General features: G+C 41.6%; 1 protein-coding gene across 2 annotated transcripts in view; it reads right to left on the reverse strand.

The window, feature by feature from the left end:
* The window catches only part of LOC147698968 (uncharacterized), an 82,526-nt gene that overhangs the window by 16,930 nt on the left and 50,857 nt on the right, over positions 1-14,739 (reverse strand). The gene's annotated exons all lie outside the window — the stretch shown is intronic.

Below are 14,739 nucleotides of genomic sequence, written 5' to 3' on the forward strand. Positions count from 1 at the left end.
GACCTATGTACTTCAGTTTAACATGTGCTGAGTGTGAAAACAAGCAAAAGTTATTTTTCACTGTTGTAAGGCCTATTTTTCGCATTGACTAACACTGGGGGTACCTACCTTATTACATTTACGTTAAATACGTGCTAACTTTAGATTGGGAGCAGACAGAAATATGCAGTTTACTCTCAAATTACCTGTAATTTAAAATTCTCTTTACAATTTTGAAAATGCCTCTTTCAAAAATTTGCCATTTTCTTGTTCCAACTAACTGTGCCTTTATGGCAGTGTCCTGGGTCACATATCACTGCGAGTGGCTTTGCTGTTGAAATCTTTGTATTGCTTCGAGACAGTGAGACAAAGGGAGCTTGGGTGTGAGCAAGATTGGCCATACTGGCAGGGTGGTTGGGGAAGGGCAGTACCCAGCGTCCATTATACTTCAAAGGGATTTTCCTACAGAACACACAAATGAACCAGACACCAGACCTGCCCTACTTTTTGCCAACCCAGACCTCTTGGCCCTGACCATGGAAAGGGGAAGAACTTACCTGAACAAGTGTTGGCGGTAGGGCAAGGGAACCTCCTCCTCCCCCGTAAACGCTGGAATTAGGTTTTAAAAAAAAAAAGGAAATTTAGAACAACTAATCAGGTCACTCTTGGACCTGTGGAAGGTTCAGAAGAAAGAATGCCCTGCTACTTCAAGGACTGCTTTGCTGTCTGAAGAAGCAAGATTAAGTAGCCTGAGATCAAGGAAGCCAGTTCCAGAGTGATTACAAGGATCAGTTGGCTGACCAGTGTGAGCTGTAGGGACACAACAAGCTTCAGAGGCTTCCATGCAGCCAGGGCCGTTTCTAGGTGTTTTGCCACCCTTGGCGAGAATTGAAAATTGCCGCCCCCTCCTTTTTTCTACCATCACTCTCTTCCCCCGTCATCCAGGCTAGAAGAATAAATGTATTATTTAACGGCCCTGCACCTGGTCATACCTGATGTACACCGTACACACATACTAATTTAAGAAGACCACAGGCCCACTACTCTGCTGAATGGAACAGTACCTCTGATCCTAGATTACTGTATCAGTGTCTGATTTTTTGACAGGTATTTGCTAGTAATCCAAAACTACTGAGCTTTTTAAAAAAATTTATTTATTTATAAAGCTTTATATAGTGTGAACATGATCCCGAATGATATCAGAGCTCTTTACAATTGGAGGGAGAGGAGAGGTAACAGTTGATGTTCATGTCTCAAATAGGAATAACAGACAGAACACAAAAAAAATTGGACTCAGAACAAGAGCGATTACAATATAAGGGGTCACATAGTTGAAGACGCAGTTGAAATTGAGAAGCATTTCACCTCAACAGCAATTAGGTTAAAATAATTTTGCAGCCAGCCAAATCAGTGAAAATACATCACGAATAGTGTGTCATAATGGTTAATCCATCCCAGAAAAATCTGTTTTTGAAGTGATATTATCATAGTTATCTAAAACACTAGGGCAAGATGGTTTACCTAGTGAATTCTATAAGACTTTTCAAAATGAGCTGGGGATGAAACCACCTATAACACCATCTTTCAAGGATAGAAAATGTCTAAAACATTGTTTAAGGGAAACTTAATTTTTCTAAAAAAAAAAAAAACAGACAAAAAGCCTGCATTCTGCAGCTCATACCAGCCAATAATATTTTTTAAACCCATATTGCAAGAATCCTATTATGATACTGTTGGTATATTTGTATCAATGAAATATGAAATCAATTCAGTTACCCCAAGACAATATAATATGTACATGCCAACATTACAAGATATTCACTAATGGTATCCACACAAACCCTTGCCATGCAGCAAGCTAAATATAATGAAACTGTGACAACAAAGAGAGGCAGGAATAATAAATAAATGATCTGTACTAACACAAGTAAACAAAGGCGTGCACTACTTGAAAATGTAACCGCCGTTTTTTTCATGACCCCATCGTAAATAGCAACCTTTGGTATTTTCACAGAGATAAGAAACACTAACAACGCTTCTAAACTCCGGCTAGCCAAATTTACTGGGAACTGGGAAGGTGGGCTCGTTACCTCCCAACTCTTTCCCTTATCAAAGATGTAGTGTTCTTTTTTTTCTCAAGGACGTTTATAGGAGAAAAGTCAAATAAAAGAAGTTTATGTTAACGGTCTTCAACATAGAATCGTCCAGTGCACGGTTTTGTTTATGTTGCAGTGTTAGGGGGAAAACGGCATTTGCTCTTCCCAAACATTTCTTAGGTGCGCTTGCACAGTGCAGTCCACTCGGTGCTGCTGCCAGTATGATTTTTGCCGCCATCCCCATTTTGCCGCCCTATGCTGCCGCCTAGTTCTGCCTAATGGCAGAAACGGCCCTGCATGCATCTAGTCGGGTGCAACTGGACCTGCCTGAGCCTTGCTGCCGGCCTCTGCTAGAGTGGGGCCTGATCCTCAAGAGGTGCCCCCAGTTCCTGGACCCTTGGATGGTATCAGTGGAAGCTCCTTGCGACCGTAAAAGGGCCTCTTCATGCCGAAACTCTGTTGTCCGCGACGAACACTAACGTGAAGCTCCGAGACCTGCTATTCACACCAACAGCAACCGCCCGAGACGACTGGGAATGTGATATCTGCACTTAGCACAAACAGCGACCGTCCATGACAATTAACCACTGTGAAGCTCCAGCGATGACAGAATCTTTGCATTACAGTGATGACCGTCCACAACACTAGACCCCTCTTTGTGTCGAAAGCCTTCTTCAATGCGAACAGAAACCTATGCACCAGACTTGGAAAGGTAACTTTTCAGTGGGACTAACCTAGTTCTTGTATCCGACCCACGGTCCCGCTGGGTTGGCCTGAACCTCGGTCTAGCACGACCAGATTGCAGCGAGTGTTGCATTCTGCCTTTAGGTGCTACTTGCACAAAAAAACATTAAAACTGAATATTTATGGTTCTACTGATTAGATTTTTGTCGTTCTGCTATCACTTTATTTATGGAAATGTACTCCTTTATTCTAAATTGGCTTGGGGGGTTTCACGTGTTGCGTTTTTACTTTTTTTTGTTTAAATCTGTTTATTAACATGCAACAAATCAGTAATATTGCATTAACGCATTAGCCAGTGCGTAAAGTATGCCAGTTAAGTAGAAACAAATAAGAAGGAGGGAATGATATATGTGAAGCATTTTTCATGAGTTTACTATTAGGATCAATATGTAATAATATTACAATGGATAACGTAAAACATACATCAGCTGGCAAGATCTTTGCTAAGAGCTATGGCATTCCACAGAAAGCTGTACATTGTTTTACACCAAGGAAAGCAAAAATCTAGCCTTTATATGCCCGCAGAAGAGTAGACAATGTAATCATATATTTGAGCCCAATGTGGACAGCAATTATGGTGGCAGTGCCATTTTGGAATCCCCGAAAGCGCATGCAACGCAAGGGTATCATAAAACTGATGTCGAACAGGGGAGTAGAGTTCAACAAAAGAGGACAAATTAAATGAAGGGAGGGAAAGTAACCACTAGTGATGTGCTGCAATGAAGCCCCGCACCCACTGCCCCCCAGCCTGTGCACCACCTGTACATAATTATAAAGCATGTAAGTGACGTGTGCACAGTTAGGAGCTCGCTGATTGAGTAAGGTAGAAGTCTACTAAGGTATACCTCAGGTATAAGGGGGTCCCGCTCTTGGGTTTTTACTTTAACATGTGTGTGCTGCGTAAATACTTTGCCTCCAAGTCAAGCATGACTGTTTTTGTGCCAAGCTGCCAGATTATTAAGCGCAGGTTAAGTTAGTGACTGTTGTGGCTCACCCTCACAAGGATTGTGGCTGTTGCCGGAGTGGGGCATACACCCCCCTTAACCAATAACCGTATTTCTTACAATGGTCTTATTATATTTTTAAGCAATGGAAAATTCTATATGTAAGTTAGTTCAGTGTGAAGCCAGATGTAATTTTACATATGAATTTTATTTAAAACATAATGTAACGTGGGTGAAGTATTATTGTTTCTTAATTACACAATTGTGATTTATAATCATAGGGCAAAGACAACTCATGCTAGGAGTGAGATACACTATATTACAAAACAGTATAGTTACTTGTTAGATACTATGCGAGTATTACCTGCTCCAGATCATATTGGGAAATCTACACTGACTAACACAATTTAATCATATTTGGTCTTATTAGGATATCATAATGTGCAGATTTTGGTGCTTCACATGTACGGGCTACCGCTAAGAAGTACCTAAAGGAGCTGGCAGGGACTCGCATAGACAATGTGTAAACTCTGTGTGCAATATTTGGAGCATATATGTATGGTACTTCTATAGAGCGAACCAAGCCAAAAAACAGTGGGGCGCTGTACAGGTTCAAAGACGAACACGGTCAACAAGTGATAGGAGATCAGGTGGGTTATGGGTGGATAGTGCACTGTGTTGTAGTATTAACTGGACACCGTTGTCTCGGTCCGTATGGATAAAGGAATGTTGTTCCAGAATAATTGATAGATGGAAAAGGCCTGCTGCTTTAGTTTTCTTTTTACACTTCATAGTCTGCAGTCTGACAGTGTCCTACAGAACTAGAGATTGTGAGCTTGTCTGCGACGTAAACAGGGATGCCGGTTGGGATGATTTTGTAAATTATGCAGTTGGTCTGAAAATAGTGCAGCCCGGCAAGGGGAACCAATGGATTCCCATCAGGATAGGGGTGATGCTATATTTCTTCAGCCCTGAATTAGACATGCTATGACACATAGGATGTCTTTTCAAGCAGTGGAGAAGTGTGGCTCAGGGGTTAGAGGCGGCAGACCCGGAAGCTGAGATCGGCCCTGGACCAGGGTTCAATTCCCCGCCTCGGCGGGTCTTGGGCTCAAAAAATTCCACGGACGCGATAATTCTCGCTCCGGTGCCTTCTCAACTCATGGGTTCACACTCTGCGACTCTGGGCAATAGCTTGCTTAATCTCCACAACGGCCCCTCGCGGTGGGATGTCTGGCTTTCACCTTGTGGATACCCTGCTGGGGTTATCTCACAGGGGAATACCAGGACGGGTTCCCTAAGCAAGCGCCGGGAAACCCTTTGTGGGTAGCTGTGCGCTATATAAGCTCAAATACATTTACAAGCAGTCAGTGAGGAGATTGGAAGGCCGCGGCACAGGATATTACCACCATCCAGATGCAAGAGTACAAGGGTTTTAACAGCATTTCTGAAGTTGTTTTTATGGTAGAAACTGTTTCGCTTTCTTTAGAAGAGAAAGTTGGTATTAGGCCATCTTTGCTTTTTGGCACTGTGCTCCTTGAGGTTGAGGTGTTGTCCAAGGAAAAATCCAAGTGACTCAACATACAGTGAGCTGAGGTTCAAATAGGTCATGGTTCAATCCATTGAGCCAGATTTACACTATTTCTTGTTTGTGGTTAGTGGCAAATAACAGGAATTCTGTCTTGGTTGAGTTTCAGGTTGGCACTGAGCATCCATGTCTGGGTTACCTTCAGGCAGTGTTTGAGGCGTTGGGTGTTTGAAGCAGAGGAGACCTTCAAGCAGAGTTGTGCATCATCTGAACATTGTTGAATCTTGATGCGATCTGTGAGCAGAGCACCAAAAGGGTCCATGTGCTGATTGTTTGCTCTATACTAAGTATCTCGAACAAGGTACTTAAGAATAATGATAATTAAAAAGGCATTGGAAACACCTAGGTCAAGATTTATTTTTTGTCTTTTCCCCACCTACCATACTGACCGCTACACAGTTTTGAATTATTTTTTAAATGTACTGGAATATACTAGTGGTTCAATACTTCTAACGATTTATTTTGTAAATATATTTTAATGTGGTTGTATTTTTCAATATCTGTTTCTGTTGTTGATGTTTTAGGGAGGTCATTATCACCATTTGATGATTTCTTCTTATTGCCACTTAACGGGTGATGGTAAGGCCCTTTACTATTAGTATCTTAGAGCCACAGTGTTGTTGCCTCCGAACTGAGTAGCCAAGATATTCCCCTCTTTCCCCCAACACACACTTAACTGCTTGCCCTCACTCCCCTGAGAAGGATTTGCTTTATACTGGGACAAGGTCCTGAACTTGGAGACGCTGACCCAGACGGACATAATAGATAACACTCAATAACATAAATGGGCAGTCACTTCTTTACTTTAGAAAGGGCAAAGGAATTGTATTAACAGAGAACCAAAAGGCCCTCACACCTTCTGTAAAACCATGCTTTTCTACATAGCTCCCCTGTGCCAGCGCAAGAGCTTGCTTTAACACTGAACCCTTTTTTGGAATTATTAACCTATGGGGGATGCTTCTACCTGGCTCAGAAATGTTTGGAAGTGATCTGGTGTCATAATCCAACAAAGGTTTATGAATCACAGGATGAAGGCAGGATACTAGTCCTGCGAAGTAGCAGCGTGCTTATCCCAAGGAAGTTCTTGAATAAAAGGAGACTTCCTAAAAAAAACCATGCCTTAAAGTTAAACCTACCCATTGTTTCTTCATCCAGAGGGTAGGCAAGCGATCATGCGGATTGTTCTAATCTTTTCTGTGCCTTACTAGTCACGGGTGAAAGGTGTGGTTCTTTATTGTCTAATATAATCAGGGTTGAGTTTTAATGCACAGTGGAAGATTTTTTAGGCAGAAGGTGAGGTCCCAATTAGGAGCACTTTATGAACCTGAATGCCTCAATCCTTAGAATGCTCCTGCTTCATATGTTTAGGTGTTTAGGTGTTTAGGCAGCTCCCACAAATAAAAGAGGACGGATAGGGAGCGTCTTTCAGCAAAATTGATCTAGAGGTAAGGCTTCACACAGTGATCCTAGAAATTGATGGTAGCCAGTAGAGCTCTCAGAGTATGAGGGGGAAGAAGGCCTATTTGTTTTTGATACTGTAATCATGCGGTCTACAGGGTGAAGACCTCTTTAAGCTGAGTTGGAGAAGATTAAAGAGCTCTGGCTGAGTTGCTTATATCGGATTGTCAGGGTGTGGACTGCTTTCTCAACTGGACATTAGAGAAGGGCAGGTTTATTTTTTGTAGGGAAGGAATGAAGAAATCAACAGATTGTGTCGCCAATGAGCCTTGTGTAGTCTACTTGACGATCAGGTCACGATTCCTGGCAAGCACAATTCAGCTCCTCTTGCAGACAGAGGGATTACTCTTCTTTAACATTGAGCTGCCAAGAGATACTGCAGACTTCCCAGACTTGGGAACAGTCTGGTGGAGATGGCAATCCACCAGAGGTTCCACCCCTGGTCCAAAGGTCTTCTTTCCTTACACAGGTGGGTACACCTTCACAGTGTCCATTAAATGATCTGCATCCAATACAGGCATTGGGGGAGGTACAAATAGTTTCATGGATAATAGTAGTCTTATCTTACTTTGGCAGCCAAGGAAGACTGCAAAGGCAACTGTGGCACCTGCAGATTCCAAAATATTGCAAGGCACAAACCTGGAGAATGATGGTTTCCACTGTTGTGATCTAAAAAGTTTTGAGCAGGGAGCTACCCTTTCAGACAGGAAAAGGATTGGGTCACCAAATATACAAAGTACAGAATTCCTTCTCCTGGATTTAGTAAATCTTAAATGAGGTACACCCTTAAGAGGATGTTCTCATTGGGAAACAAGGGATTTGCAGTGTTATACGGGTTACCAAATTTACACCTGAAACAATATGTCGGACCCACACGTACTATAAAAACCTCATGTACAAGGACAAAAGTTTATGTAAAAAATCATTCATTTATTTTGTAAAAGTTAAAAAATTCATAATAACATGAGATACGTTATCTGAACCAACAAGCAGTACATTTTAAATTTTTGCAAAAATATACACTCAAATGATTAAAAAGGTTGTCAGATTAAAAATGCTATAATAGCACTGTCTACATCAACATATTAAAAACATCTCATTTATTGGTCAAACAATGGTAAAGGAACAAACTGTCGACGCGGCGTTTCGGTGCCCTTTGTTTTATTCTTGCACCTTCTTCAGGACTCGTTCCCTGTATTTGTCACATCTACAAAAATCATAGTACATTTCATTAGGTCCCATACTTTTATTGCATCAGTTACACTTAGATTACTATCACTATTTAGTTTTCCCTAATATTTGGTAACCCACATACATAGCAATACAAAGGTCATTGCATATTGCTCACCAGCATCTCCAATGCAATGCTTATTTTCTTAAGTATTTGTATCTAGGACTTGTATCATGTTATTGTACTCTAGATACATGTTGGATGTTTCATTAATTAACATCACGGACTATTTATCTTATTGACTCTATATACACCCTGGCGGTTGACTTACCCAGGGTATTTTATTTCCTGGATCTGATGTCTGAGCCTGTTTCTATCCGCTCTTTACACTGTTTCTTTGTTTATGCTAGAACAACAAAACTTTTCATATAGTTATTTCTGCTGACTTATGTGGACATTTTTCAGAAAAACTATAGTTCTGATTTTTACCTCATATGCTGGTTAATTTCCGGTTTTCACTCTATTTTTATGGAAGGGACCCACTTCAATCCTAATTGGAAAAAGACGTATTTTTATAACACTACCCTTATGCTTGCATAAGTCAGACATGTTAGTGTGCTTAGATTCTTACCAGTCCACTTTCCATATCACTTTGCGTGGTGGGAAGGACGCCTCTGGGAGCTACCTTTTCTTTTCCTTATATCTTTCTAGCTGTATTATATCAAAAAACAATTCATGGTTTTAGTGGTTTTAATCTAAGTTTTTCTAGGACATCTGGTGCTCTGTCTTATATCTACAGTAATCATCTTACCTCACTGGTTAGATAAGGAGTTACTTTCTGTTTGGTTCACTCTCTTATTTGTCCAGATTTTAAGGTTATGCAGTGTCCCAGTTGGAGCTTTTTTTTTTAATTTTCAGCTCTCAACTCTAGGGAAACAAAAAGAAAAAAGAATAGGGACAATAATGATTATACCCATCTTCTCTCTAAAGTTTGAGCCCCCTCTTTTTGTCCTACTTACTTAGTATAGGTAGCTGAACTGCGTGGCGCCTTCCTCTTCCCCGGTTTTTTTCAACTGGTAAACTCACCTACTGTTTTCAGATTATATACCCTTGTTGATTGGTTAATTGCTATCACCTGGTATCTGTTTCTTGTTAGTTAGTTTGTTTGATTTGGGTTTTAGCGCTGCCATATTGTAGTTCGTTTGATTGTTTATATATCTGGTACCAGCCATCCTATTTAGTTCATAAAACATACTTACTATCCACGATTTGTAATTTCCTTATTTTATAAGCATCCAGTACTGTTTATATGGACTAGATGTCCGGACATTAGTGCTTTCATAAATGTAATTTTTCTGCTAAGTGCCCTGCATCTAAATTGCATTTTCTTTAATGTGATATTTTTTATTTCTCAATGTGGGCTTTTATTCATGACAAATACTATTGTTATTGTCATTTAGATTGTTTTAAACAGCCCGGTTTGAAAAAACGGGCTTCGATTGCGGCCGCCATCTTGGATTGGGCACTCGATCCTTCTTTCTTGGAAAGCCCGGTTTAGAAAGGCTAGCCCTGCATCTAAATTGCATTTTCTTTAAGGTGATATTTTTTATTTCTCAATGTGGGCTTTTATTCATGACAAATACTATTGTTATTGTCATTTAGATTGTTTTAAACAGCCCGGTTTGAAAAAACGGGCTTCGATTGCGGCCGCCATCTTGGATTGGGCACTCGATCCTTCTTTCTTGGAAAGCCCGGTTTAGAAAGGCTAGCCCCGATCGCCATATTGAATTGGGACCTCGATCCTTCATAATCCCAACAGTTGTTTTAATCTATATTAATATGGGTATTTTCTAGACATTTGCCTACATAATTCTCGTTTGATAGTATATATTAATATGTGTTCCTTAAAGACGATAGTTGATGTCCCGAGTATAATGCGTTTTCTTTTATGGTGGAATATTTAATTTCATAATGTGCGCTTTTATTCAGGGACAAATCCTATTATAATTATTATTTGCATTTGTCTTGAAGTGCCCGGTTTGAAAAAACGAGCTCTGATTGCGGTCGCCATCTTAGATTGGGCACTACTATCTTAGGGAGCCCGGTTTAGAAGGGCGAGCTCCGATCGCGTTCTCCATATTAGATTGGGAACTAGACCCTTTGTTAATTCCAATAGCTGCTTGGAATAGCAAATGTCTAGAAAATACCCATATTAATATAGATTAAAACAACTGTTGGGATTATGAAGGATCGAGGTCCCAATTCAATATGGCGACCGCGATCGGGGCTAGCCTTTCTAAACCGGGCTTTCCAAGAAAGAAGGATCGAGTGCCCAAGCCAAGATGGCGGCCGCAATCGAAGCCCGTTTTTTCAAACCGGGCTGTTTAAAACAATCTAAATGACAATAACAATAGTATTTGTCATGAATAAAAGCCCACATTGAGAAATAAAAAATATCACCTTAAAGAAAATGCAATTTAGATGCAGGGCACTTAGCAGAAAAATTACATTTATGAAAGCACTAATGTCCGGACATCTAGTCCATATAAACAGTACTGGATGCTTATAAAATAAGGAAATTACAAATCGTGGATAGTAAGTATGTTTTATGAACTAAATAGGATGGCTGGTACCAGATATATAAACAATCAAACGAACTACAATATGGCAGCGCTAAAACCCAAATCAAACAAACTAACTAACAAGAAACAGATACCAGGTGATAGCAATTAACCAATCAACAAGGGTATATAATCTGAAAACAGTAGGTGAGTTTACCAGTTGAAAAAAACCGGGGAAGAGGAAGGCGCCACGCAGTTCAGCTACCTATACTAAGTAAGTAGGACAAAAAGAGGGGGCTCAAACTTTAGAGAGAAGATGGGTATAATCATTATTGTCCCTATTCTTTTTTCTTTTTGTTTCCCTAGAGTTGAGAGCTGAAAATTTAAAAAAAAAGCTCCAACTGGGACACTGCATAACCTTAAAATCTGGACAAATAAGAGAGTGAACCAAACAGAAAGTAACTCCTTATCTAACCAGTGAGGTAAGATGATTACTGTAGATATAAGACAGAGCACCAGATGTCCTAGAAAAACTTAGATTAAAACCACTAAAACCATGAATTGTTTTTTGATATAATACAGCTAGAAAGATATAAGGAAAAGAAAAGGTAGCTCCCAGAGGCGTCCTTCCCACCACGCAAAGTGATATGGAAAGTGGACTGGTAAGAATCTAAGCACACTAACATGTCTGACTTATGCAAGCATAAGGGTAGTGTTATAAAAATACGTCTTTTTCCAATTAGGATTGAAGTGGGTCCCTTCCATAAAAATAGAGTGAAAACCGGAAATTAACCAGCATATGAGGTAAAAATCAGAACTATAGTTTTTCTGAAAAATGTCCACATAAGTCAGCAGAAATAACTATATGAAAAGTTTTGTTGTTCTAGCATAAACAAAGAAACAGTGTAAAGAGCGGATAGAAACAGGCTCAGACATCAGATCCAGGAAATAAAATACCCTGGGTAAGTCAACCGCCAGGGTGTATATAGAGTCAATAAGATAAATAGTCCGTGATGTTAATTAATGAAACATCCAACATGTATCTAGAGTACAATAACATGATACAAGTCCTAGATACAAATACTTAAGAAAATAAGCATTGCATTGGAGATGCTGGTGAGCAATATGCAATGACCTTTGTATTGCTATGTATGTGGGTTACCAAATATTAGGGAAAACTAAATAGTGATAGTAATCTAAGTGTAACTGATGCAATAAAAGTATGGGACCTAATGAAATGTACTATGATTTTTGTAGATGTGACAAATACAGGGAACGAGTCCTGAAGAAGGTGCAAGAATAAAACAAAGGGCACCGAAACGCCGCGTCGACAGTTTGTTCCTTTACCATTGTTTGACCAATAAATGAGATGTTTTTAATATGTTGATGTAGACAGTGCTATTATAGCATTTTTAATCTGACAACCTTTTTAATCATTTGAGTGTATATTTTTGCAAAAATTTAAAATGTACTGCTTGTTGGTTCAGATAACGTATCTCATGTTAATATGAATTTTTTAACTTTTACAAAATAAATGAATGATTTTTTACATAAACATTTGTCCTTGTACATGAGGTTTTTATAGTACGTGTGGGTCCGACATATTGTTTCAGGTGTAAATTTGGTAACCCGTATAACACTGCAAATCCCTTGTTTCCCAATGAGAACATCCTCTTAAGGGTGTACCTCATTTAAGATTTACTAAATCCAGGAGAAGGAATTCTGTACTTTGTATAATTCCACTGTTGTGAGACTGTCTTATGGGCTGCTTCACCAGCGAAAGCGTGGAGAAGTGTGGCTCAAGTGGTTGGAGCGGCAGACCCTGATGCTGAGGTTTGGCCTGGACCAGGGTTCAATTCCCCGCCTCGGCGGGTCTTGGGCTCAAAATTTCCCGGACCTGACAATTCTTGCCTCGGTGCCTATTCCAATTAAGGAGTCCCACTCTGCAACTCTGGGCAATAGCTTGCTTAATCTCCACAACGGCCCCTCGCAGTGGGATGCCTGGCTTTCACCTTGGGGATGCCCAGTAATGGGTTATCCTGCAGGGGAATACCAGGACGGGTTCCCTAAGCAAGCGCTGGGACGCTTTCGGGCAGCCATGCGCTCTACAAATCAAATTTCATTTCACAGCACAAGAAAGGTTTTTGGGCACACTCTGGTGCAATGTGTAATGGCCTTTATCTGGAGAGGCGTTGTCTGTGGAGAGGGCTAAAACAGAAAAAAGAGGGATGGTGGGGAATTCTACTCTAGAGAAAATGGGAATGGGCTGCCTATCTCCAGTATCGATTAGGTACACCAGCTTCTGTGGGGCAAAAGTGCACATGTAGTTGGGAAATCAGAGATAGAGATCACAAGCTTAGCACAAATGAGAGAACGGTCTTGTGGAGTGCTGTCTCGCTCACCTCCTCTCACCCTACGCAATGGACCCCAGTAAATCCCAACCAACACATGCCACAGGCCTCTGTCATACATGTTCTACACGATGGATGTAAGGACTCCATTTATGCAGGAGGAGAGCAATAGGCAGAATCTCTACTGGGTTGCAGGTTAAAACGCCTGGGACTCTGAATGTAATGAATCTCCCACCTATGTCAGTTGCAGCACAGCCATGGAAATAGAGGACAATAGCCACATTCACACAAAGTCAGTACTTTTTGGGGGTCAATCGGACATAAGAGCCTGCTCTGATGTAGGAAAAAAGCAGAAAAAAAAGCATTGCAATGTCAATAGGTCAGGCTTTTATGGAATCTTGTATGGTAACATAAAGCATTAAAAGTAATTAGCCTGGTAATTAATATATATTTGTGTGGGATAAAAGAACGGTAGAGTAATGTTGGTTTAGGCTAAAAAGTTAGGTGACGGTTGCACTGTCAGGCCAGACTTAAACATCCATGAAGTTTAATAACTGCCTATCTCCCTTCTGTGTTGCTGCCAGAGAAAGACAACCGCCATAAAGTATCTAGTTATCTAAGACACATTTAAAGTATTACAATGTCAAGTGTGTGTCCCAGAAATGTCAACCTCAGCCAGCTGGATCTATAAAATAATCCCAGTTTCAGTGAAGTACAAGAACTTTTTTTGGAAGCACACAACTTGCGCCCAAACAAAAGCTGTACTCCTGGCTCCAAACATGTGGGTGGACTAAAGTCCCACCCTAAAGATGCTCACATAATTGTCTGGCGAGAACTGCTCTACCAAGCCAGCCCATAAAAAGCAAACAAAAAGGGTCACTGCAGTCAGCGTGCATGATCATCAAGCTCACGAGAAAAAACATGCATGGATATCTGGGAACGGGAGAGCAACACAGAGGTCTAAAGTCACAGATAGGACCCAAAGTTATGTTTTGATAATGTCTTGTGAGGCTATTAATGTTGTGAACTGTCCACGTTTTATAGAGAGTCATGTGTGGGCGGCTGCAAATATGTTAAGAGGAACATGCCTTTTTAGGCTGGTGTGGAAAGAGGAGACTGGAGCCAGGACCGCATGCAGAGAGCTCACACTGTCGCAGGAAGAACATCAGATGGCGGCCTGGAGGAGCCATTAGCAGCTGCGGAGGTGGAGACTCGGGGCTGGCGAAGGACTGCACCAGGAATAGGTGCATCCAGCAACAAGGCAAGCCGGCCCCGTGGTGACAGGGTCCACGGGTGAGCCTGGGGGTCGGCCATCAGCACAAGCTGGCCCGGCTCAGGGCTCTGTGTGGCCCTGCCTCCCTCTTCCTTTTTACTCACCAAGCACTGCACTCCTAGTCGGGACCTGCTCACAGAGGCCGGGAGAGAGAGAGAGGCAGCCTGTGATGCCAAGCCTGTGGGCCAGGGCAGAAGACACACTGGTGGACAGCAGGGCCTGCATTATGTTTTGGCTCCTACATTCTGTGGCTACAGGGGCCTGGTGCATCTGTGGGGCCGGTACTGGAGGGGCCGTGATCGGTGAGGAGCTGGCGGCCTTACTCTGCTGGGTTGCTGACCTACCCCCCTACGTAGTCACCCCTGTTTCAGTTGCTGCATGGTAGGCAGCGGCATCACCACCAAGGGGGCGCAGCACGCCCATCTGTAACACTCGCCCCGCTGAAGGCGGACTACTGACTGACCGGATTCCTGATCCGCTGGACTGACGGGTCTGTGCCTCGTCCCTGATCAGCGAAAGATCACTGCCGAGTAGCCACTGTACATGTATTCGGAACCTGGTCCCCGCACTCAAT

Source organism: Lissotriton vulgaris, chromosome 8 (assembly GCF_964263255.1).
Source record: "Lissotriton vulgaris chromosome 8, aLisVul1.2, whole genome shotgun sequence".
NCBI lineage: Eukaryota > Metazoa > Chordata > Amphibia > Caudata > Salamandridae > Lissotriton > Lissotriton vulgaris.